Source organism: Mytilus edulis, chromosome 6 (genome assembly GCF_963676685.1).
Source record: "Mytilus edulis chromosome 6, xbMytEdul2.2, whole genome shotgun sequence".
NCBI lineage: Eukaryota > Metazoa > Mollusca > Bivalvia > Mytilida > Mytilidae > Mytilus > Mytilus edulis.
This window is the reverse complement of record NC_092349.1, coordinates 92,482,925-92,509,779: the sequence shown is the minus strand read 5'-3', so window position 1 is coordinate 92,509,779 and position 26,855 is coordinate 92,482,925. Positions and strand designations below refer to the sequence as shown.

At 32.0% G+C, this 26,855-nt stretch overlaps 2 long non-coding RNA genes across 2 annotated transcripts; one reads left to right on the top strand and one right to left on the bottom strand.

The window, feature by feature from the left end:
* The first annotated feature begins 904 nt into the window (after positions 1–904).
* Positions 905–7,979, top strand: LOC139528914 (uncharacterized). Its single transcript, XR_011665723.1, has 3 exons — positions 905–1,045; positions 6,168–6,260; positions 7,289–7,979. It is a non-coding gene; the product is annotated as an uncharacterized lncRNA (long non-coding RNA).
* Positions 7,980–9,780: 1,801 nt separating this feature from the next.
* Positions 9,781–10,781, bottom strand: LOC139526872 (uncharacterized). Its single transcript, XR_011665211.1, has 2 exons — positions 10,466–10,781; positions 9,781–9,899 (listed from the first exon to the last, which is right to left on the bottom strand). It is a non-coding gene; the product is annotated as an uncharacterized lncRNA (long non-coding RNA).
* Positions 10,782–26,855: the final 16,074 nt, after the last annotated feature.

Here is a 26,855-nt window from a genome sequence, read left to right as displayed (position 1 = left end):
CCCCCCCCCCCCCCTTTTCGTGGTTACCGTTATGCTAACAAATACCCGGGGCTTGATTTACATGTAAAATCATGGGCGGATCCAGCCATGATAAAGGGGGTTCAAACTACATGTCTCCATTAAATAAGGGGTGTCGTTGCCGCTGGTTTTCTACGGTTACCCCACCCTTTTCATATAATTTAGATTTCAAAAGTGTATACCTTATTCATATATTGTGTAGGTTAAAATGTTATCTTTTCCCATATTGTTTGCGTTTTGATTGGTGTGTAATGCAACAGTGCAATACCAAAGTGTCAAAAGAGAGTTTTTCCCGACCTATTCACATATTTTTAAGGTTCCTATATACAAGGTGATAGGACGTTCGGTTCCGTTGGAATAGGTTACCTTTTCACGCTATGCCTTAAAACTTTCCCTGATGCACAGGTAACCTATTCCAACGGAACGTCCTATCACCTTGTATATAGGAACTTGAGAGGATTCCCGAGATTATCATTTATGCAATGATTGCTCACAAAATGCTAGGGGAGGCCAACCCCGGATTCCATCCCCTTCGACCCGCCACAGAATACAGATATAATTGATAATTGTTATTTAAAAGTCATATACTATAGCCACTATAGTACTAGAACCGAACACCTGTTTTCGGATATATATATATACATACACTGTACACCACATCTTCCTATGTCTATATAGCTGATTTACCGTAAATAACTGCGAGAAAATGAATAATACACAAGTTGATAATTGTCTCTTCTCTGCTAATTTTAATGTGCATGCAATATTCACTCTGATTTACTTGTGAGACCACCGACACTAATAATAATTACCTACAACATAATAGGTGCTCCTTTACTGGGAAGAACATTTCGGATCCGATCAATTTATTGGTTCCATTCCCCCATTCTACACTTCTCCTTAGAAAAAATGCCTTGCAATGCGTCATAATTATCTGGACTACTAACTTACTTCCATATAACTTCGAAAACAGACTATAATCTATTTCACTGGATGAGATTGGGCTCACGGATTTTTTAATGGATTGGTAATTTTTATTTATAGCACAAGTTTACAAAGCAAGATTAATCACATTTTTCACCCGGCCTACAAATCAAATGGTTGCCTCCTTACTGACTTACACCTACACAAGCTAAAAAAACATATTCATGGGGGGGGGGGGGGGGGGGGTCAGATGGGGGATGCTTGCCTCAGTCATGTTTCTGTGATTCCCTATATAATCAACAAAATTTTCACACAAAAAGGGGGGCAGGGATTTCTCCTTAATAAGAAATCTCTATTTTCAGCATAAGCTCATATAAATTTGCCTTTTGAAGAACTGAAATAAATATGAGACGGCTAATGATTTTTCAGATGCTTTACATTAAAATACATCCAATTTTTGTGACATTCACAATTATATATAGATCCAAATTTAAAAAGCTATTCGTTCAATATTTAAATAATGTAGGATCAAATCTTGATACATGTACGTAGTTGAAATTGTTAGCTTTAAACATGTTAAACATTAAAAAATGAACACCCAAAGTTTAAACCACATTTAAACATAAGAATGACCATGTAGTCTTTATTAATGTATGCTATTGCTATGAAACTAGGTCATTGTAGGTAAACTGTCATCAATTCCCTTAAATCTTTGTTCCCAGTCACCCCAAGTTTGATTTAAATTAGTCAAGTATATCTACTCTATTAGGTCTCTAGTTTGGATAGTTAATAACTTGCAAATTACAAATGAATTAAAATCATACTCCTCCCAAATTTATTTCTTTAAATATTATGGATGAAATACATGTAGCAAGTAAGGGATGAAATTAAATTGGATGAAATGTGGCATTTTTTTTTTTGATAAAGTAGTATGTCGTCTGATGTTGTCAAACTTTTAAAATTATAGACCCTTAAGGGGCGGATCCAGTCATTTTAAAAAGGGGTGGGGTGGGATTCTAACCCAGGACAAAAGGGGAAAAGGGGGGGGGGGGGTCCAATTACATGTCCCTATTCAAATGCATTGATTATCCAAAAAAAGGGGGGTTCCAATCCCTTGAACCCCCCTCTGGATCTGTGACTGCCCTTTAAAAATAAAATTATCCTTATTTTGAGTTAAAGCTTATAGATTTTTCTATAATGCTTCTCAGGGGCGGATCCAGCCATTTTAAAAGGGGGTCCCAACCAAGAGCAAAGAGGGGTTCCAACTATATCTCCCATTCAAATGCATTGCTCGGTAAAAGAAAAGGATTCCAACCCTCAAATCTATGGTCAGGTTGTTGTCTCTTTGACACATTCCCTTTTTCCATTCTCAATTTTATCATGTAGTCGTCGTTGTCCCAGGACATTTAGTTTTCGCTTAATAACTTTAGTACAAGTAATAGAAATCTATGAAATTCAAACACAAGGTTTGTGACCAGAGTTTTGTTCAGAGTTTAGGAATTACATGAATTAGGAGCCAATAGGGGCCAATATTAAACTTTGTTTGATTTTATAGAAAATTGAATTATTGGAATTCTTTGATATGCCAAATCTAACTGTGTATTTAGATTCCTAGTTTTTTGGTCCTGTTTAAATTGGTCTACCTTAAGGTCCAAAGGGTCCAAAATTAAACTTATTTTGATTTTAACAATATTTAAATCCTTGGTGTTCAGATTAATATGCTGAATCTGAATATTTACTTTGATTTTTTTATTATGGGCCCAAATTCAAGTTGATCCAAATCAGGGTCCAAAATTTTACTTTGTTTGATTTCAACAAAAATTGATTATATGGGGCTCTTTGATATGCTGAATCTAACCATTCATTAAGATTTTTGATATTTTGACCCATTATCAAATTGGTCCACATTGAGTTCTAAAAGGTCCAAAATTTAACTTTATTTGATTTCACCAAAAAATGAATTATTGGGGTTCTTTGATCATGTTGATATGCTGCATCTAACCATGTTTGAGATTTTGAATATTGGACCATTTTAGAGGTTAATTGTCAATTTAAAATTTTTAAGTACTTGGACCGCATTCATTCTGTGTCAGAAACCTATCTGCATCAACTATTGAATCACAATCCAAATTTAAAATTCAGAGTTGTATTTAGCTTGAATGTTGTGTCCATACTTGCCCCAACTGTTCTGGGTTCAACCTGTACGTTTGTATCAAGCTGAGCCATGCATAGCATTTTTATCTGATTTATATATTAATTTGAAATTTTGACAAGTGAGACACATACAGATTATACTGTTAACAATATTTCAGAGTTTAACGTAGTCAAGCGAAACAAATTTTAGAAGAATAGTTGAATCATGTCTTTGTTGTCAAATGAAAAATTAGTAAGAACACAAAGAAAAAGTATGGGAATGTTTGTTTTTTAAACTATTGACCAGGGTGAAAGTCTTTGAAAGTCATGACTGGCAAAAAGTTTGTGAAATGAAATAGCGCAAATATTCCATTCTTTTTAAATATAACTGAATATAAAGAAAAACACAAACTGATGTTTTATAATAGTTTTTTTTATCTGTACATTTGTTAGTTGAATACATCGAATACCGGTACCTTATCCCGGCCTCGTTAACATTAGTAAATAACATATATATGCAGATATTAGTATTTGTTAGTAATTTACACATTATAATGACATAATAAAATAAAAATATATACAATAACAGAAATAACAATTTGAATGTTCCTAAACACTCTAAATAGCTTAAAATTTACTATACTTTAAATAACAAAACATACAGATATATATATATATAAAATATGTTTGAAGTAGAAAAAGAAAGAAAAAATACACAAAATCATAGTGAATTCTGCATTATCTAAGACCAGATATTGGAGAGAACTGATAATTAGAGAGAGAAACAATATAAAAATAAAAAAAAAAGTTTTGCCTAGATGAATTTTGATTTAAAACATCCTATCCTATTTCTGTCAAATTTAAACATAAAAGTTTGCTTCTATATGTTTGTACATTTATTTATTTAACTGTCAAATAATATAGTGAAATTATTCCACATTTCATCGAAAATTTCCAGTTTCTTGTTTCTTACAGCAATGTGTTTCTCAATACAGTAAAGATCCTGTATTTTCTTTTGCGCTCCAAATAATGTAAGTCTTCTCTTAAAATATTTACAACTAAAAATATAATGTCTGATATGCAGAAAAATCAGGTTGGTCACATTTCTACTAAATGCTTTTGAGATATCTCCAAAAATACAATTTTGAATATTAAACGGAATACTTATACCATTTGAAAGAAACCAATGTTTAGTTTCATTTAAAAATATTTGTACAATCTCACAATTCCAAAACAAGTGTTCAATTGTTTCATCTTCTTTTTGACAAAATGTACAATTTGGGTTATCAATTATTTTTATTTTATACAATAATTTGTTTGTTCCTAAAATACGCTGATTGATTCTATACTGTAACCATTGCAATTTGGTATTATTTGTAACTACAAAAGGTAGTCTAAAAATTTCTTTCCATTCCCCTTTTTCACAATTTATAATTTCATCCCATTTTCTTTGCCCATTTGATATAATATTATTCTTGATAAGTATTGAATACATATCTTTTGTTCCCCTTGAGCTTCTCAACAGAATTTTCAAAAAGGATGGAATAAATGGAGTCAATAACTTATAATCACCAACAGCATAGTTTTTTGCTGCTTTTTTAACAGCAGAAATAATACTGTTATATTTCATAGCATTTTCTTCAATATCAAAATTTTCCTTTAACTGGGCAATGGAGAGAAATTTTCCATTTTCAGACATAATGTCATTTATGGAACAAATACCTTTGTTAAACCATTCTACATAAAAAGCTGGTTTATTACCAATTTTTATACATCTATTGAACCACAATGAACTTGACAAAAAATAATCCCATGTATGGGTTTCTTCTTTAGTAATAATCATATCCCATGCATCAATAACATCCTTCCAAAATTTGTTTTTTACATTATTTTTAATTTGGGATAAATATCCGTTTCCACCTTTGAATAGTCTATCTCTATTTACTGTTGACAAAAATACATTTTTCCATTTACATTCTGAACTAAAAAGTTTTCTAACCCATGTTGACTTCAAAGCTATGATAAATAGGTTAAGATTAATCATTTTTAAACCTCCCTCACAATAATTTTTTTGTAATATTTCTTTCTTTATCCTGTGCACAGGTGAATCCCAAATAAAGGTGTAGCAAATTTCATTAATCTTTTTTATAATCGCATCCCTAGGATTTGGTAATGAGATAATTAAATGATTTAAGACAGGTAGAATTAAAGTTTTTACCACAGTTATTTTACCAATAACAGTAAGATTTCTCCTAGACCAAGATTTAATTAATTTCTTTATGACCAGAAGTCTCTGTTCATAATTTATATCAACAATTTTATCTAAATCTACATCAAAATGAATTCCCAGTAAAGTAAAATCTGTTTTACCCCAGGATAACTTTCTTTCAGGACATAAGACATCATTACTATATTTTTTGTTCCCAATCCAAACTACTTGTGTTTTTGTGAAATTGATATTAAGCCCAGAAAGTTTAGCATACCAATCTAATTCAATTAATGCTTCATTAAGAGACTGTTCACTTCCGTCTAGAATTAATGATGTATCATCGGCAAACTGTGATAACTTATGTTCTACTCTCGTCACATTTATTCCACATATTTTTTTATTTCCCCGAATTCTGATTGCTAAAATTTCTGCACACAGTATAAATAGATAAGGCGATAAAGGATCACCTTGACGGCAACCACGTCCTACCTTAGAAAATTCTGAAAGGTTACCTCCTTGATTAACAGCAGATGAAATATTTTTGTAGAACACTTTAACCCAGTTTATAATGTATTCTCCAAAATTAAAAAATTCTAAAACACTATAAAGAAAATCCCAAGAAATAGTATCAAAAGCTTTTTCAAAGTCAATCAAAAGTAATAAACCAGGTATGTCATCTTCTTCAGTAAATTGTAAAATGTCATAGATTAATCTAATATTATCCCCAATATAACGCCCACTAATAAAACCAGTCTGATCAAGATCAATCAGTTTACATAACACTTTTTTAAATCTACTAGCTATAACTCCTGAACCAATTTTGTAAACAGTATTTAATAATGATATAGGTCATAATAGTTTTTACCCTTTTTATGTTTTATAGGACAAGAAATATAGAAAAATGATGAAAAATATAAACAGTTACAATAGAAATGAGCGCAAAACAAGATAAACAGAATACAACAAGGCCTAAATGGTAAGACCACTTCTATATACTGTAAATTCAGATTTTTCAGGGAAGGGACAACTTATTGTGATTACAAAAAAAATCTGCATAAAGATCTATATAGTTACATGATATATATATATATATATATGTTTCTGTTATCAAAATATGATTTCTTATTTTTGCGATACTCACCCAGTCACATTATTCGCATTACTAAAAAGTTTCAATAATTTCTGAATTACAGTAATAAAAGAAATTGCCTTTGAATGATGACTCATATAAAAATAAGAAAATGTGGTATGGTAAATGAGTGACTTATCCACCAGAGTTCAATGAAGCGGATGCAAGAAATTAAAGGCCAATCATGGGCCTGCCTTCAATAATGAGAAAACACTTCCTTTATAGGTCATCCATTAAAGATCTCAACATATAAAGATTTAAACAATCCAATTTAGTTCAACATGTTCAAAGTCAATAACAATTAATAAAAAAAAATCATGCCTAATATAAAATATTGTTTGTTTCTCCAATCCTGACAGACCCTGCAAAAATGGCCCTACTCATAAAATTTTATTGTCAAAACTAAGCCAAATATTATTTCATTCATTTCTGATTTTCGGGCTTGCCGGATCATCCGATAATATTCAGGCTTTTGGGAAAAATAAAATTATTTACCTACCTACCTACCCACACCTGGCTTGTCAGAATAGGGATTAGGGAAACAAACAATATATTAATTTAGGCCTCATGTCTGTGAGCACTCAACCTGTCAGACCATAATATAGGACAGTGGTTCAAATATTAACACAACATATGAACATTCTATAACAACTATTGCAAGTGGCTCAACTTTAAATATCACTGCAAGGCACTAAACAACGAATATTAAATCTTGGACACAAAGCACTGAAATAAGAGAACTCATAAGCATGACAAGTAAGAATATCAAATGAAAGTTTCTCAAAATGTTCATTAAAACATGATAAAATAAGCTTATTTATATTGCTGTTTTTTTCTCCATTTATAACATTTTTTTTTATTTTGTGTATTTATAGGTCAGATATCTTGGTTTTTATGATCATCAACAGGTCCTGCAGGTCTATACTGAAGAGGAAACTTAATTGTTAATACTTTTCTACATAATGTGCTAATTGGATTATTAATGTGAAATGAACTCAACTGTGTGTTTTTCTGGAAAAAGAAATAGAAAAAATCCTACAAAATTGCTATAAACAAAATGGAGTACTATCAAAGAACACAATTGTGTAAAATGTAACAACCTACATTCATATTAACTGATGGATTATGGAGAAATTAAGAAAAAAAATAGTATCTTTGTCATGTTTGTTGTCGAAATAAACACCTGCTTTATCAATTCATGTACATGGCTCCATCATATCAAATATACAAAGAAGATGTTTGAAGAACATACGTTGCCAAAATTTATTCAACCAATTGAAGGAAGATGTCTTGTGGATTGAATTATTTATGCACTGAACTGTTATGTAGGGGGTCGAATACACAGCAGCTGAAACAGAAGACAAGTTAATTTGACATGAAAAGTGTTTATTTTATTTAATATGCAAATATGAGCACAATATTAATAACATCACAAATGGTATGATATTCATAGCATTTTGCTTATTATTGTATTGTCTTAAACATGCTAAACAGTCAGCCTTTTGTTTTTGTATGTTTAATACTCACCATGAAAATTTGTATTACAGTATTAAAGTTTTAATTATCTTTTGTATCAATAATTCAGTCTAGGAGAAAATATATTAATACTGTTTGTACTGTTATGAAATTTCCATAGAGGAAAAACATTTCCTTAAGGGAAATTTGATGTTCAGAAATTTCCCTAGAGGAAATTTGAAGATCAATGATTTCCTTAGAGGAAATTTGTTGTCTTGAATTTTCCTCCAAGGAAAAGTGTTTGTCAAAAATTTCCTCACAGGAAAAAGTATTTCCTCCAAGGAAAATTTGAAGCTACAAATTTCCTCACAGGAAAAAGTATTTCCTCCAAGGAAAATTTGAAGCTGCAAATTTCCTCAAAGGAAAAAGAATTTCCTCTAAGGAAATAGAATTTCCTCAAAGGAAATAATTATGCAGCAAATTCCCTAAGGGAAATCTTTTTCCCTTGAGGAAAAAACAATTTCCCTTGAGGAAAAATCTTTTTCCTTCAGGGAAATTTGATTTCCCTTGAGGAAAAGTACTTTTCCTCTGAGCAAATTGTTGAAAAAAGGGGCATAACTTTTTCAACAGTGGTGCTAGATCAAAAAAATTTTAGGACAAATATCAGGGAACCAATACCAACCAAGTTATCAACTTTGTTTTGACTTAACTCCAAAAATTAAGGTGACAACTTTTGCACTCAGCGGAATTGCAAACTTGTCCCGGAGACTGTTTATCTTTCGTAGACACAACCACATCTATAAAGGACGGTGTCATATCAACAGACCTCTACTGTAAACCCACAGATAAACATCAATACCTTTCTCCCAAAAGCTGTCACCCAAAACTCTGTACAAAAAGTATCTCGTACAGTCAAGCTCTCAGAGTCCAGCGGATTTGCTCCTCTGAGGTGGCTGTCACGAAACGGTTACAGGAACTTCGCGGATTTTTGACAAAATGAGGTTATAAGAAATTAGACATAGATACGGGGTTTGCGCGCGCTAACAATAACAGCAGCAATGACCTCTTACAGTACAAACGGAAGAGGCGCAGCAAAATAGTCCCGTTTGTTCTTACATACAGTCCAGCCTTTAATAACCTTTCACGTTTGATCCGTGCCAATTGGCAAACTATTGCCAAACACCCTAAATTATCCAAGATCTTTCTCAATCCTCCTGTCTTAGCTTTTCGGAGACCAGCAAGTCTGAAAGACTTGTTTGTTAGAGCTGAGGTCTCCTCAAATAAAAGCTGTTCAATTGCAGGATGGTGCAATTCATGTGGTTACAGACGTTGTCTGACTTGTCAACAAATACTGAATACTCAAACATTCACTTGCCACTCGACTGGGTCTGTTTACACTATATATTGCAATGTAACTTGAAAACCCAGAATTGTGTATACCTCCTTCAGTGTTGATATGGCATGCAGTATGTTGGCGAGACAGAGCAGCCATTCAACAAACGCATGAATGGTCATCGAAGTGACTACACTTGCAAGCCCGACCTACCCGTAAGACGTCATTTGAGATCATCTGGACACACACAAGCTGATCTCAAAAACCTTACCATCACAAGCATAGACCACAACGAGAGTTGGTCTAAAGAACACCTAAATATCAAATAAACTTAATGTAATTTTTTTCTCTCCAATTGCAAGTTATTTCAAGCATAACTGTCAAGTTTTGTCTCAGTCAGAGCTATAGATTCAGGGAAAATCACTATAATGCAAGGCCATATCCTACGGCAATTTCAGTCTAATTTCTTCGAAAAATCCTCATTTCAGTGTATCATTATAAAATGCAGTGTTGACTACTATCTGATCATAAACTCATGATCTATGCATTCAAACAATTAAATAGAATACAAAAGACAACTTTAAGATGATAAACAATTTTATTGCACCTTTTAGAGTTCATTTGAAGGTCTGTTTTGGTCTGTTTTGGTCCATTTTTCCTCCTTCCTTCCTTTTTCATCAAAACTTGATATCTTTTGTCTAAAAAATAAAACAAATGTGATTATTTACCCACAAAAATTAAATAAATATAATGTTAAATCAATAATTAAAGTGTTTTAGCTGAAAGAACTGTCTCTATAAATGTTAACAGTCTACACGGAAGTTTCTATAAGCCCTTATGTGTAACTCGAGTTTTTAGTCTGTTCGCCTAGTGTGACAAATAACGGTTCCCTTTCAGTCAATCATTTATTGTTACTGGTATCAAGGTCTTTTTATTTACTCATAACAGTATATTTCTAATAGATTTATACAAAGAGTGAACTTTCTTGTATTTTACATTAAAAAATGGGGAAAAAGAGTAATAAAAAAATACCTCAAAATGTTTTAAAAAGAGTTATGTCCCTTGGAATGCTGGTACAAAAAATAATTGGTAAGAATTATAAAGTTTAAGTATGTGAGACTGGTATCTGATGTGTATAAATCCAGGGCAAATAAGTGTTTAGATGATTTATTGTCTGAGCAAAATGTAGACGGCACAATGGCAAATTGTAAACTTTTGCGGCCAAAAAAAACCAACAAAAAACATGATGATAGTTGATACTTACTTTAATGCTGAAGTGTCATCTGCAGACCAATTCACATACAAGATTTTTCAACAGAATGCTCTTCAGAACATGGTTAACACTGAAATAAAAAAATCACATGTTGTATAAACAAAACTGTAAGGGTAATTTAAAATTTAACACAGTAAACTAAATACAGCTTTGTCTGTCCACCCATTTGACTTAGAAAACACCCGTAAACCCCCATTTCAAGGCAATTTTACCTCAAACGTGATTTCTGTGTCTAAATCCATTCCGAATTGTCCATGTTTACAATGTATGAACTGGTTTATTTATAACTTTTAAAAATGAAAGTACAAAAAGGTCACGAGTGCACATATGGTATCCCTAAATAGGTGTAATACCACCATTGATTTTTCCCTATTAGTCTTTGTTAAATTGACACTTTTAAAAATTTTAAAAAAAATTGTACAGTATTTACCTTTATTGCAACCAAAGAAATACTTTGCATGTGTAAAGTTTAATCCTTTCCAGTGATACAGTGAAAATTTCACACTACATTTCATTGCATATAAGAAAATAATCATCACCGGAAGTAAACAACCCAATTTTTACACTTGTATTTACTGGTTACTTGCTTTGGTAACTATGTAACCTTATCGTTCCAGAATATTTTATAAGACGATCAAATAAAAAAAGAATGATGCATTCAGACATCCAACATACATATTTACGACTCAGAAAAATTGAAGTGCATTGAATTGCAGGGTTAATTTTCTACATCTGTCAAATTCAAGGGAATATTTTTTAGGCCTACTTTCGTATGCAACCGGATGTGGCGTACCATGATTTGGTGGTATTTCACCTCGAAGGTCGACAGAGTCGCTCGGGAAAGATTTTGGATAAGAACGTTACGGACAGTTTTCCCAGAGGGCATAAATGAAAAAAAATATAGAACGAGTCCCTCATTTTCCTGTGACCACCTGTTTCCAACAACGCCGGCTTTAGTACTGGCTTTTCAGTTCGAAATTATTTTCAAAATCAACAGTTGAAATTACAGGGCTCCATTGATTCGGGTGGATGTACACGTACGTAGCCACGTTCAATTATTTCACCTCATTATATAAAACTTACTTTTTTAATCATTATTAGACTGCTATTCGTTTAGGAGGCTTAAATATGTAGTTTCTGTTGTTATTGCCCTACCGTTGTCAAATTTATACCATCCTGGATCAGTTAGGACATTTTTGATTTTTTTGTTTGAGGACTGCCCTCAATGCAGTTATAAAATTTAAACTGTCACAACCTTCGGAAATCTAGAGTTGTGCCAGTTCAAAACGAAAATAACTATTTTCATTTGGCATATCTTTGTAATCTTTGCGCCGTGTTTGGAAATTTTAAAATTGTATCAGCGTCTGTGGTGTTCGCTTAAATTGTATAAATTCTAGATTTAGAAAAAGTATCTCAGTTTGAATATATTGACATGATTCATTTGACATCGTTCTATTATTGAAGAAGGATATCTGTTGTCCGAAATATCTAATATTTGTTAATTTTATAGTTATTTAATGGTGATTTTGTACCCTTTTTGACTTGTTATATATTATATTTTGTAGTGTACAGAATCATATTTCATAATCCATCGCCCTGTAAGATTGATCGTTGACTATTTATTCAGTCATTTTATATATATATGGATACATCTGTTGTAGGGTTGTCACTGACTCAGCATACTTATGAATATAATTATTTTCTGTGACTGTATCTTACATTAATTTGTAGGATCCTTTACTATAGATAATTAAGCTGATCTGTAACAATAACATCTTCATGCCTTATATATCATGTACTGTAATACGCCGCTAGATTAAAACTGACGTGGAAAGGTAACATATGGCCACCGAAAGCTCTTTTTTTGAGAGCCCAGATGGTCGTGTGGTCTAGCGGGACGGCTGCAGTGCAGGCGATTTGGTGTCACGATATCACAGTAGCATGGGTTCGAATCCCGGCGAGGGAAGAACAAAAAAATTGCGAAAGCAAATTTACAGATCTAACATTGTTGGGTTAGTGTTTAGACGAGTTGTATATATATATATATAAGGATAAAATAAAATGTATGTGCCGCTTTTATACGGATGAATATATGAACCAGTTTTAATTTCTTTCATACTGACGATAGGTTATAATCCTAACAATGGCGTAGTCACGTATAATAAGTATCTCATAATACTGCAATTACAATAATTATTGATGGGTTGCACTGACATTCCTCTTATATTATTTTCATGCTATTAAACATACAAACAGTAGCTAAGCGTACCATAAACGGAGGAAATTGTCCCCCAAAATAGAAACAAAATAACTTTAATCGTATCATTTGTGCACCTGAATGAATTCATGGAAGACATTTTGTGTAATAAATTGAAATGTTACATCGGCGAAGATTATTCAGTTCTTTTGCATGTGTTGAACAAAATAATAAATTAATACTTGTGAGAAATGTCGTAGTTTATAAGGAACAATTCTCGTTTGAATTGTTTTACATTGTCATTTCGGGGCCTTTGCTAATTATTGAAAGCCGTACGGTGATCTATAGTTGTCAATGTCATGGTTTGCCATCTGCGTTTTTTTTTTTTTTAAACAAAGCATGGTTGGTAACATGTTATGAATTTACTTACAATTTCGGAATTTATTTTTCTCAAGTAAAGGGAATCAGAAAAAAATCACTATCCTATGTCGAATACCTAAAACTTGGCAAAGAATATGAAAAGTGTTTGTAGAAAAGTACGGTTTCATTTTTCAACTACAACGTTAATTCATCGAGTCCATTAAGTGAAAGTAAAAGCAGGATGAGCAACTTGGAGTCAATGAAAAAAATATGTGGATGGATTTTTTTTTTTTAATTTTCATTGAACTTTTGATGTCGTCCCTTGATCCAGAGGACAAATTTGAATTACATATTTCGATGACAAAAGTGTTAAGATTTTAAAGTATAAAATTTTACTGTCAATGGCAGAAAATTATAAAACCAATGAAATTTCACATGCACATTTATAAAAGCTAGACTTGTGATTGCATAATCAAGAACACAAGCATGTACGCAAATACAAGCTTTAAACGATCTTGACCAGCTACGTAAATATTGATCAGTCCATTCAACGTCATAGTACGTGTGTTCTATTTTCGCAGATGTGAGGTCGAAGGTTTGAATTGACCAATGAAAACGATCGTTCCTTAAAGAGTTAATCTAATAAAGTTTGATTGACTGATTATGCTGCACGACCTTTTGCTAAGCTTGGTCGCAAATATGTGTATTTACATGAACATACATAATACTAATCCCTTGGATATATTTTAGTTGATTGATTTTAAGTTGTTTAATGTCCAGGGTAAACTATTTCAAACGTTTCTATGAAGAAAAGAACTCCTCATTCCTAGGACGATTTAAGGATTTCTTGTGCACCATTTATTTTAAAGTATTAACTCTGTGTTTCAAAGTATAAAAAAATAAATATTATTGTTCTTCATATTTAAAAAAAAAATATTTGTTTTGTGCTCAAAAGAATTTACTTCAACCAATTGAATTGTATTTTCAATGAGGTTTATATTTAGGTGTGTGCCAAATAGGGAAACAATAAACTAGTAAGTTGTTAACCATTTAGACTTCGTTAAGATGAAACACATCTTAAAAATTAATAGTTTGAAATAAAAATTTGGGGAGTTATCAATTGAAAAGTGAAACTGTTTCTTTTATTGTTAGTTTTGCTCTAAAATCTATATACAAACCTATTCTATTACTTTCCTCTGAGCAAAGTCTTAAGGGAAATATATATTGAATGACTCTATCAAATATGGTTTGTTTTAAACAAAATTAAACGTGCATCAAACGGAACTAAAACTGTAGGAGATGCTAACGACAACGAGACAGGAATCAAACAACAAAAAACACATAAGGACAGCTAGTGGGCAATATATATAGTGTTAACCAATAGATAGGTGTATACACAACATGCCAACTATAAATTATCCCTTATTACTTTATCATTGTGAATACGTTTATTCCGGAAAATAGAATATATATACTACATGTCTTTGATTTAACAGAACAAATAATAAAAGATCTGGCATTAAAACGTGATTCTCGATATAATTAAAAAATTGGGGAGAAAGAAAGAATATCAAAGTTATACAATTTAAAGAATACCAATCTTAAAGTTTTACTTATTAGAGGTATTTTCCCGTCTTTTTTTTTATCTACAATAAAACTTCTTGAGAGCCGATGATTAAATATCCACCTCCTTTTTCCGAAATAATCATATATAATATTAATATGGCGTCAAGTGGTTAAACAGTTATTTGCCAATCAAATCGGAATGCAAGTTAAATAAATATTAATATGTCATATAAATGGCGCTTTAAAAATTATGCAATTATATTATCAATCTAAAAATATTAATCATGAACAAAAAAAAGAAAAATTCAAATGCTAAAGAATATTGTTACAATATTGCCAAAAACTGAGACTTCTATAACTGTTATATATGTAGTAGTCTCAGCTGAAAACAATACGTAATTAATTAAAAACCAATTCTTCAATTCTTTCCGTCTCTACACTAAAAATGAAATTTAAAAAAACGATGCTAGTAAATGTCACTCCTTGTTGATGTAATTTGGTACTTCAAACTGATATAAAAATAATTAGATTAATAGGTATATGCAGAAGACTTAATTGTCTTATAATGAACAAGAAAGTTTTTTTAGCAAAGGTCAAAATTTAGAACATCAAATTGACCTTTGACCTTGACCTTAATTTCAAGGTCATAGGTCAGTGATCTCAAATCAAAAGACCCCAGATCAATCACTTGTATGGTTGTGGAGAAATACCGACTTCAAATACAAAAGGGGAGAGGGTTGACCAAAACACTCCGACTTAAATGGGTTGAAGTTGCGCCTTATTGAAAACAGTTATGTGGCAAACACATCATATCATTAACTGTTACAGTTTCTTTTGAATGACAAGCAAAATTCAAAATAATGAACATAACCTTGATCTTTGACATTGACCTCAATTTCCTTCAAATGGACCAAGGACTCCATATCAAAAGACTTAAGACCTCTACGACTTATAATGTGTGAATTAATCATCCATTATATCGCCTATTTTAAATTTCAAAAGGGAAATAACTCCCATTAGATCACTCCAGTCCAAATGAACCAAATCATTCTTAAGAGTAGACGAACAATTTGATGAAAACAGTTTGTTAAAATCTTTTACCGTTTTAGAGATATAGCGATAACAGGAAAAAGGGGATGCAGGGAGATAACTCCTATAAGAATAAGTGTTCGGTCACTCAGGGTGAGTTTTGAAACCCCCATTTCTGTACAACATCATTTGCCAAAAATCCATTCAATATGTTAAAAAACAAAAAAGCATCTAAGTCGGCAGAAGAAAAAAAAAGTAAATTAAAAACCAATTGTTCAGAGAACAATTGAAGGTCTTTCCACTGAAAACAATGTATTTTAATATGGAAGTTGTAAAATTAAGTTTAAAATGTCATTTCAATCGTCAACTGATAGGTTATAGTACGCTGATTCCAGAAATATATGGTTTCTATACAATATTTTTTAAATAAGGGAGATAATTTGTTACTTCCGGTTTGAAAAATGTTTCTTCCGATAATATTTGAATATTTAATTGACACTGATTCCAAAAAGATCTGGTTCTATATACTTTTTAATTAATAAAGTACAAAAAATAGCTACTTCCTGTTTACATAAGGTCACTTCCGGTTGTTTTTTTCAAGGTTAAATGGTTTGATACCTTTCGCCAAAAGTCTCATGGCTATATCATGTATACATATGAGCTGAAAGCAAAGGTCAAAAACTAGAACGTCAAATTAATCTATGACCTTGGGATCAATTTCAAGGTCATAAACCAAGGACCTCAAATCAAAAGACCATAGGTCTTAATTATATTCGGTTAATCAGTTATATCACCATACGCGTATTTTTAAATACAAGAGGGGAGAAAACTCACTTTTACGTTCAACGTACCCTTGCAATCAAAATTTACGTGTTACGACAAGGCGCAACTAACAATTAAGAAAAAATAATTTGTCGATATCTTATACGGTTTCTGGAAATTAGTGGAATTAGCCAAATTCAAAAATTAGAATATGACCTTGACCTTTGACCTTGACCTAATTTTTATTTTTTTGGACCAAGGACCTCAAATCAAAAGATCCTTGGTCTCTAGCACTTATGGTTTACAAGATAGAAATGCATATCACTTATATCAAATGCATAAGGGGAAATAACTCTCATATGGAGCGTTCATATCACTTCGGTCAAAATAGGACAAATCATGCGAAGGATATAACGAGCAATTTTGTAAAATAAATTTGTCATAAAATTTTACGGTTGCGAAGGAGTTGCGCTAACAAGGAAAACAGTGTTTGGGGGGATAACTCCTACAAAGAAAAGTATTCGTTTACGCAGGGTAAATTTCAAAAGCGCATAAACTGTTCGATATCATATACCAAATATCTAAGCGACATATTGCGAAACAAATGTTTACCGCAAGAACAAAATTAGGCGGAAGAAAAAAAAAAAAAAAAAATAATCAGAAGAAAAACAATAGGTCTTTCCACAGAAAAGTGGAAAGACCTAATTAAAAACCAATTGTTTAACAATTAAAGGTCTTTTAACCAGTAAGCTCTATTTTGTTATGAAAATATTGAAATTTGGTTTTAAAATATTAATTTCAGCATCAAATGACAGCTCATTGTACGCTGATTCCAAAAGGTTTTTATACAAACAGATATTAATAAGGGAGATAATTTTCTACTTACGGTTCAAAATATGTTACTTCCGGAATTGTCGTATAGTTTATTTGACGCAGTAGGACAACCGGATGTGCCTTTGTGGATAAAATGTGATTCGGCAGCGCTCAGTAGTCCTACGCCGAAAATTGGACTATTTTGCGTCGGCCGACGTCAGCCGAAAAATGGCGCGCTTTTGTAAAAAAAAAATCATACGTTCATAGCAAAGTACCGGCGGTAAATGCTGTTGATTGTATCCATCGGATCGCCATCAATGATACACGTGGAAAGGTAACACAAGGCCAGCGAAAGCTCTATATTTGTAGAGCCCAGGTGGTCGTGTGGTCTAGCGGGACGGCTGCAGTGCAGGCGATTTGGTGTGACGATATCACAGTAGCATGGGTTCGAATCCCGGCGAAGGAGAACCAAAAATTTGCAAAAGCAAATTTACAGATCTAACATTGTTGGGTTGATGTTTAGACATTATGTTCACAGCCATGTATCACCATCATTGATGGCGATCCGATGGATACATCTGTTGTAGAGTTGTCACTGACTCAGACGTACTTATATATATATATATATATATATATATATATGTTAGCGGCAATAAGTGAAATTAGGCATTTAGCTTTAATCCTAGGCAATAAGCTAACGCCTAGGCATTAAGTTATTGCCTGAAATTTTCAGGCATTAAGCTTATTTCCTGAAATCTGATGATGATTATTTTTCCTATTGCCGAACATAATTTTAGGCAATAAGTAAATTCCGGAATTAATGAATATTTGGTGATTTCTTTTTGATCTAAAATCGTTTCTGAATTATACTTCTAATAATACATGTATAAATATACATTCATTTAACAGATCTTCAAAAGTCAGTTTATTTAGTAATTTTAAAAGTTAAAAACTCATACTTTTTTCATGTTTTAAAGCTATTACAAAAAATAAAATGGTGGGGGGAGATTCTATAGAAAAGTTATAATATTTATTTGAAAATTTGTACACTCCACTAGTCGAGCTGGTTTGAATTGGTCAAAAGTAGACAAAATTAAGATATGATTTTTAGCACACACCATTTTGGATACGTAAATTTTAATAAAATAAAATATTATATTTCCGGTCTCTTGTGAACAGTTGTCTCATTGGCAATCATACCACATCTTCTTTTTTATATTTAGGATGAAACTGGGCCCTGTAGTTTTTCATCAGTAAAATTATATTTTTTTCTTTTGCTCATATTCAAACTGTTTATTGCAGTAATAAAATACAATATTTGAAGTACTCAGTATTTCTATGAAAGATGCACGATTATATATTTAATTTTAACTATTTACGATTAGTTTGTTCAATTCTAATATAAAAAAAAGATATATTTTTTTTTACTATTTTAACAAAGAGTTTAAATGTACAAATATAATTATATCAAAATTATTTATTACCCTTAAATTTAAAACTTATAATTATTTTCTAATAATGAATCGGTTTTTGAATTATAGTTGTTGGTTAAATTGGATACAATATTTCAATTTTTCATTTTCTTTTTTCTTTTACATAAATAGTTAGGACAGCGGTTAGAACATCCTAGCTAAAATAATCAACAGATAGCTTCGATGTGCATGCTGAGACATGTCGTAGGTTGTTCCATACTTCATTCTAATTTCTGTCTTACGAATATCTTGTAAGACCGATCTAAGAATAGTTTCGATAAACAGGCTCCAGTTCTCATAATGTTATTATATAATAAATATATTTCTATTTAAATGAATAAAAGTCTTTTATTTACTCGCATTTATATTTTAGGCATTAAGCTTAATGCCTGCACACATTTTTCAGGATTTAAGCTTAAATCCTAGGATTTAAGACTAATGCCTAACATCATTTAGGCATTAGACTTACTGCCTAGGCGTTAGCTTATTGTCTAGGATTTAAGCTCAATGCCTAATTTCACTTATTGCCGCTAACAAATATATATATATACGAGTCTAAACTGTATACTACGTTCAAACCTATGATTGCGTTGGATAAAAATTGCAATTTTTATACATGTTCATGTAAAACAAATTTCGTTGTAGAAGGGTCTAAATACAGCACAAACAACATTTTCCAAAAGACCCAAAAAGTGAAAAAGTATATTTTAACAAAACGCATTTGACAAACAGGTCGAACAACTGATGTTCTTTAACCCTGCTGACTGCCATTGGCGATTGCCAAATAAAATTGATCACAAGATGTAACAAAATGGATCTTAATATAAATTTAATACTAAACAGAAAACAATTAACTTGTGGCCACGATGTTATGCCACAGACATAAGGTGTCAATATTTTTTTGCACACCAGATCCGGATTTCGACAATAAATGTCTCTTTAGTTATGTTAGGGGTCGACACGGTATTTGGAAGGCCATATAAAAAGAACCCTCATTTTTAGAAAAAGTACCCTCATTTTTTGTCGAGCTTGCAACTTTTGTTGCAGAAAGCTCGACATAGGGATAGTGATCCGGCGGCGGCGGCGGCGTTGTTAGCTCACTTCTTAAAAGTTTTATATTTTAGAAGGTGGAAGACCTGGATGCTTCATACTTTGTATATAGATGCCTCATGTTACGAAGTTTTCGTCAGTCATATGTCCAATGTCCTTGACCTCATTTTCATGGTTCAGTGACCACTTGATTTTTTGTAATGTTGAATTCTCTCTTATTGTAAGTAATGGGATAACTCTATTTGGTATGTGCGTACCTTGCAAGGTCCTCATGCCCGTTAGACAGTTTTCACTTGACCCCGACCTCATTTTATGGCTCAGTGAACAAGGTTAAGTTTTGGTGGTCAAGTCCATATCTCAGATACTATAAGCAATAGGGCTAGTATATTCGGTGCATGGAAGGACTGTATGGTGTACATTTCCAACTGACATGTGTCATCTGACCTTGACCTCATTTTTATGGTTCAGTGGTTATAGATAAGTTTTTGTGTTTTGGTCTGTTTTTCTCATACTTTAAGCAATAGGTCTACTATATTTGTTGTATGGAATTGTTGTAAGGTGAACATGTCTAGCGGACATATGTTATCTGACCTTGACCTCATTTTCATGGTTCAGTGGTCAAAGTATTTCAGTTTTGGTCTTTTTATCAAATACTATACGCCATAGGTCAACTATATTAAGTGTATGGAAATATTTTATGATCTATATATTAGTCGCGCAGGTTTTATTTGACCCTGACTTCATTTTCACAGTTTATTGCTCAGTGTTAAGTTTTTGTGTTTTGGTCTATTTTTATTAAACTATAAGTATTAGGTCAACTATATTTGTTTTATGGAAGCATTGTTAGCTGTATATGTCAGCCTGGCATGGTTCATCTGACCTTGACCCTATTTTCATGGTTCATTGGTCTTTGTTTAGTTATCTTGGTTAATGTAACGTTTATGTGACAGTTGTAATAAAGCTTTATACTTAGGACTATCAACATAATATCAATGATTAGTAAAGAAGGCGAAACATTTCAGTGTGTGCACTCTTGTTAGAAAAAGTACCCTCATTTTTAGATAGACTCTTGAATTTTAAGTCAATACAGGATGAACGGATCATATAAACCGGAGGGAAAATATGTTACAAGCCCAAACGAAAAAATATAAACGAGTCTAAATTGAAAACTACATTCAAACCTATGATTGCGCTGTATAAAAAGCGCACTTTTTAGACGTGTGCATGTAAAACAAATTTCGTTGTAGAAGGGTCTAAATACAGCCTAAACAACATTTTCCAAAAGACCAAAAAAGTGAAAAAGTATATTTAAACAAAACGCATTTGACTAACAGGTCGAACAACTAATGTTCTTTAACCCTGCTGACGGCCATTGGCGATTGCCAAATAAAATTGATATATTGATGGCGATCCGATGGATACATCTGTTGTAGGGTTGTCACTGACTCAGACGTACTTATGAACATAATTATTTTCTGTGACTGTATCTTACATTAATTTGTAGGATCCTTTACTATAGATAATTTAGCTGATCTGTAGTATTAACATCTTCATGCCTTATATATCATGTACTATAGTACGCCGCTAGATTAAAACTGACGTGGAAAGGTAACACATGCCCACCGAAAGCTCTTTTTTGAGAGCCCAGGTAGTCGTGTGGTCTAGCGGGACGGCTGCAGTGCAGGCGATTTGGTGTCACGATATCAATGTAGCATGGGTTCGAATCCCGGCGAGGGAAGAACCAAAAATTTGCGAAAGCAAATTTACAGATCTAACATTGTTGGGTTGATGTTTAGACGAGTTGTATATATATATATATATATATATATACAACTCGTCTAAACATCAACCCAACAATGTTAGATATGTAAAAGAGTTGTCACTGACTCAGACGTACTTATATATATATGTAGAACTCAAATCCATGGTGGGTTCCAAATCTATGGCAGATTCCTAATCTGTGGTAAATGTGACGTCATGTCATCCCAAATCTATGGCAAGTTTTGTAATTTCCTAATCTATGGCGGATTTATGTTATTCAAAATCTATGGCGGATTTATGTTATTCAAAATCTATGGCGGATTTATGTTGTTTCCAAATCTATGGCAAGTTTTGTGCAAATGGAAAACAATGCAGTACATTTTCGACCAATGACTTGTCTTAAGCAATGGGAAAAACACGACAACGGGATCATGTCTATAAACATTTGTGAAGTAAACATTCCATAATGGTCAACAACAAAAAATCATAAATGATAAATGCATTTGCTTTATTACAGACTTCAGGATTAAATGATGTGTTCTGTGAAAAATAACGATTTTTTAATCTGTCAGTGTGCATGGTACCTGTTTAACCAATTAATTAAACCAACTAATAAGACCTCTAACAAACAAGAATGCCGCTTTTTATATATATAAAAAAAGAAAAAAAGTAACAAATAAAAATGAACAGTTTGAATTTTAAAATAATATTTATTTTAGCAATATCGTAAATATATCTTTTTTGTTTAATGACAATTCAAATCTTTGTATCCGGTAATTTTAAATATCACATTATAAACTAAGTTACTTTGCCAGCCGGAGACAGTAAACTACTGCTAATTAGACATAGGAAGATGTATATTTTAATTTATAAATGTAAACCAGTATAGGTTAAGGTACGGCCTGCAACACGGAGCCTTGGATCACAGCAAGCTAAAAAGACCCAAAAAAATCCTAAAATTCTAAAATATATGGTACTGAAAATAGCGGCGCCATAAAAAGTACAGCACATTTGGTCCATCTTCGGGATGATAATTCATATCTTCCTTTTAACCAACCGCAAATTTTTTTTTATAGAAATATCTTCATCTTGAATGGTGTTCAAATCTATGAGTCCCGCCATCGTTAGCGGCGGCGAAGATGTAATATGGCGTTATATTCAATTGTGACGTTATACGGATCTCCCTCTTCCCAAGATCTGCCGTAGATTTCGAGTAACAAAAATCTGCCATAGGTATGAGTTGTTTGGCGTTTATAACGTCACATTTGCCATAGATTAGGAATCTGCCATAGATTTGGAACCCGCCATAGATTTGAGTCCTACATATATAATATGAAACTAATCTCTTTTAAACCACTTGCATAGATGTTGTACATATTTAATTGACATAGGTTTTTGATTTTTGTCGTTGGAGGAGAAAATTACTCGGGAAATATTTTGGGTGAGAAAATGAAAATCATTGGCACCACATGAGATCAATAAAAAATGAAGTTTAAATCGTGCGATTATAACCACATCAGCTGGCTGTGGTGTTTCATATAGAATGCATTAATACGCAGCCTTGCCTGTTGTAACTACCTTATTTGCGTGACCGTCCCGATTTTAGAATCAACCCAACGTTGTTTAACTAATATAAAAGTAAACCATTATAGGTTTTGGTACGGTCTTCAACACGGAGACTTGGCTCACACCGCACAGCAAGCTAAATAAAGGGCCCTAAAAATACCATGATTTTATATCTTTCGACTTATCATTAGTTCTAAGTACCTAAATTCAAAAGTGTATACTATTGGTACTTGTTTGTTTTCTGTTAAATTGTTCCGTTTGAAATTGTTATACGATGATGACTGATGTACCCATGTTTTGACTATTTTGTTTATTGTGTCTGTTTGTTTAACGCATCAATGTAAATAAACGGAATTTGATGAGACTGTCATTTTAAAGTGAGAGGGTTAGCGCTATAGAACCAGGTTTAATCCACCATTTTCTACATTTGAAAATGCCTGTACCAAGTCAGGAATATGACAGTTTTTGTTCATTCGTTTTTGATGCGTTTTGTTCTTTGATTTTGCCAAGTGATTATTGAATTTCCGAATTGATTTTCCTCAAAGTTCAGTATTTTTGTGATTTTACTTTCTTTTACAGTTATTATTGATTGATTGATTGGTATTAGACGCCGCGTTTAGCCTTATTGTGCAGTAACAAAATTAAGTAATGAGTATGCAAATGAGACAACTATATATTAAAGTTTACTATTAATCAATATTTTTAGGAATGCTGTCTACAATCATTTATTGTAAACTACTTTTTTATCCTTCTGATGAGTTAAGCCTTTTTCGACAATTTTTATAGCTCGTTCTTATGTTGTACTGTTATACCACTGTCTCAGGTTAGGCGGAGGGTTGGGATCCCGATAACATGGTTAACCCCGCCACATTCTGTATATATGTGCCTGTCACAAGTCAGGAGCTTGTTCTTCAGTGTTTGTCGTTTGTTTATGTGATACATATATGTTTTCGTTCATTTTTTAAATATAAATTAGGTCGTAAGTTTTCTTGTTTTGAATTGTACCAAATTTTCATTTCGGGGCTTAGTATAGCTGACTATGCGGTATTGGCTTTGCTCATTGTTGAAGACCGTACGGTGACCTATAGTTGTTGATTTCTGTGTCAGTTTGGTCTCTTCTGGAGAGTTGTCTCAATTTAAATCATAACACATATTCTTTTTTATACACACATTTCATACCCTTTGAATATTTGCCAAGATATTTTTCTAACTACCTGCATTGAAGAAAACGATTATAAAAATGGCTTGAAGTCTGAAATCTTTTGTATTGTAAAATTATATTTTCTGGTGAAGATTGCTAACAATGCTTTGATTTTGAAAAAAGTAGTAACTAAATAGTTTGCACGAAGTAGAAGGCTTCTGCATTGAATGACTTGCAAAAACAAAAATGTGAAATATCTGATAATTAATGTTATTTGTGTAGGTACAGGAAAAGAAAAAAGGGCACTTCTTACTGGAGGTAAGTTAACTTTGTAGCATTCTTCCTGGTTTCTTCTTTTTTATGTGTGACAAATGAAGTGTTGTTGTTTGATTTTTACCTATTTATTTTCATCTCTTACTATTAATAGCTGATTCTGTTGTTTCGAATCTTAAATGATCGGCAATGGTATTGAAATGTTGACTTGTGTTTTGGATAAAACATTTCTATTATCTACTTGCAGACTAGATTGTCAATCTTTTTTTTATCACATATGGTAAACCTATTAATATACACATTTTGAGAAAAGAGTACTCAATGTATTACTCCAAACGAAAAGATACCATTCAAATGCAATTACAGGTTGATGGTTTTTCTATGCATGCATCAAGCATGTCAATCTTTAATTTCACTAAAACAATTATTTTATATATAAAAAACGTATATTAAGAATTAATAGAGAAAAATAATGCTTCCCTTAGGAAGAATAGAGACTTGTTGTATTGGTAAAAAAGGCAGCCAAAACAAAAATGAGAAAATAAAAACACAATGAATGACAGAAAAAAGGCAACAGTAGTATACCGTTATTCGAAATGCATCAATCAATTGAGAAAAAAACAAAAATGAAATAAAACAGAAACAGTAGAAAAATATTGAACTACCAGTACCCACACTTCACTCATGGAGTGTATTGAGGTGCTGAAGAAGTGTAATTAGTCTTTAGTCACTATTCAGGGGAATTATCATTTTGATTGCATACTAAGTAACTTTTTTTTTTAAATATAAAACATATTTTATTATCAATCGCCTGTTACATCAACCCTCAGTTGCCCAGGGGAGCAACTAAGGGGCCCCAATTTTTACAGTCATTTGTCGGGGAAAAAGCAAATGAGAAAAAAACTCCCACTATAAATTATTAACATCAACCTTTAAAAATATTATCTATCCTTGTACGAATGTACATGTACCTGCAATCATTATCGATCTATATATCTTTACCTCTCACCATATATAATTTTTTAAATAAAGTATGTTTTGTATCTTTATTTATTTCTCACAAAAGCTACCTTTATTTATTAAGCAATTTCAATGTTACCGTACATCAAGTCTTTTGTTATGTTAATTTCAATTAAATTTAAATTCTGGTCGAGTGATCATTTACCACGTGCGATTTGTTAAAGGGATGTGTTACAGTAGTTCCGTCACAAAAAAAATGGATTATTTAATGATTTTTGATTTCCAAAAAGGTTTTATTTCAAAGATATGGTGAGTAAATTTTTATTTATAAAATGAACCTGTTGATGCAACATGTCTTGTTACAATTAGATGATATACCTGAATTACATACATAATAGAAATTACATGTAGGGAGTTGAGAGCAGTGTACATATTATTATTCAATCAGTATCAAAGAGGTCATTGCACTGACCTGACCACACAAAATGTATATTTATATACAAAATATGTCACACATAAAAGAAAAGTCTTCGTTTTTCGTATTCGGTTTAAAATATTTGAGCAAAAATTGCATTTGTTGTTTTATCATATTTAAAATCACCGATTTACTTATCCCTTTATTTTGATATTTTGCGATATTTCTAATTTTCCAGATAACCCATTTCGTGATTAGAAGTACCGTATCTAAAATTTGGGTATAAGATGCATCTGCATTATTGACCCAAAAAATTATACTTGTTTCGGATTCTTGTAATTTTTCGATATTTAATTTTGAACAAAATTCCCATATTTTCTCAAACGTCTTCCACCAGTTTACAATAAATAAAAAGTTTAAAAAGTGATTCTTTTTCATTGCAATAGTGACACTTCCCGTTTGATTGATTCATTTTTTGTAATTTTTCTTCAGTGTAAATTATATTATGTAGTAACTTCCATTGAAGTTGTTTAGTTTTCCTGTTAGGTAAATTCTTATTCAAGGTTTCCCAAATGTATTCCCATGGTAGCTCATTCCCAAAATGTAAAATCCACTTAAAACGGCTTTTTGGAGCTGTTGTATTCTCATAGAAGTATCTAATATCTTTAAGGCATATTTTTTTTAGCATTAACGACAACTCCTTTTTATATAAATTGACAAGAATGTATTATTTTTATAGGTCTATCAGAGAGACTTTGCATGCTAGAGTCAGTTTTTAAACCATCAATTTGTTGAGGTGTTAACGAAGATTTAAGGCGGCTATATTGTGCAATCCAATTCCTTTTATCTTTAAGACGGTTAAAAATATCAAAAGAAGTTTTAAAGGAATTATTGTTTAAGTCCCATATATCTTTTATTTTTTTTTATTCCACTGGAGGCAAAATTTGCATAATATAATGCATATTCCTTGAACTTAAATTTAAAATTGCCGAATATACTTAATAACTTTTATAAAG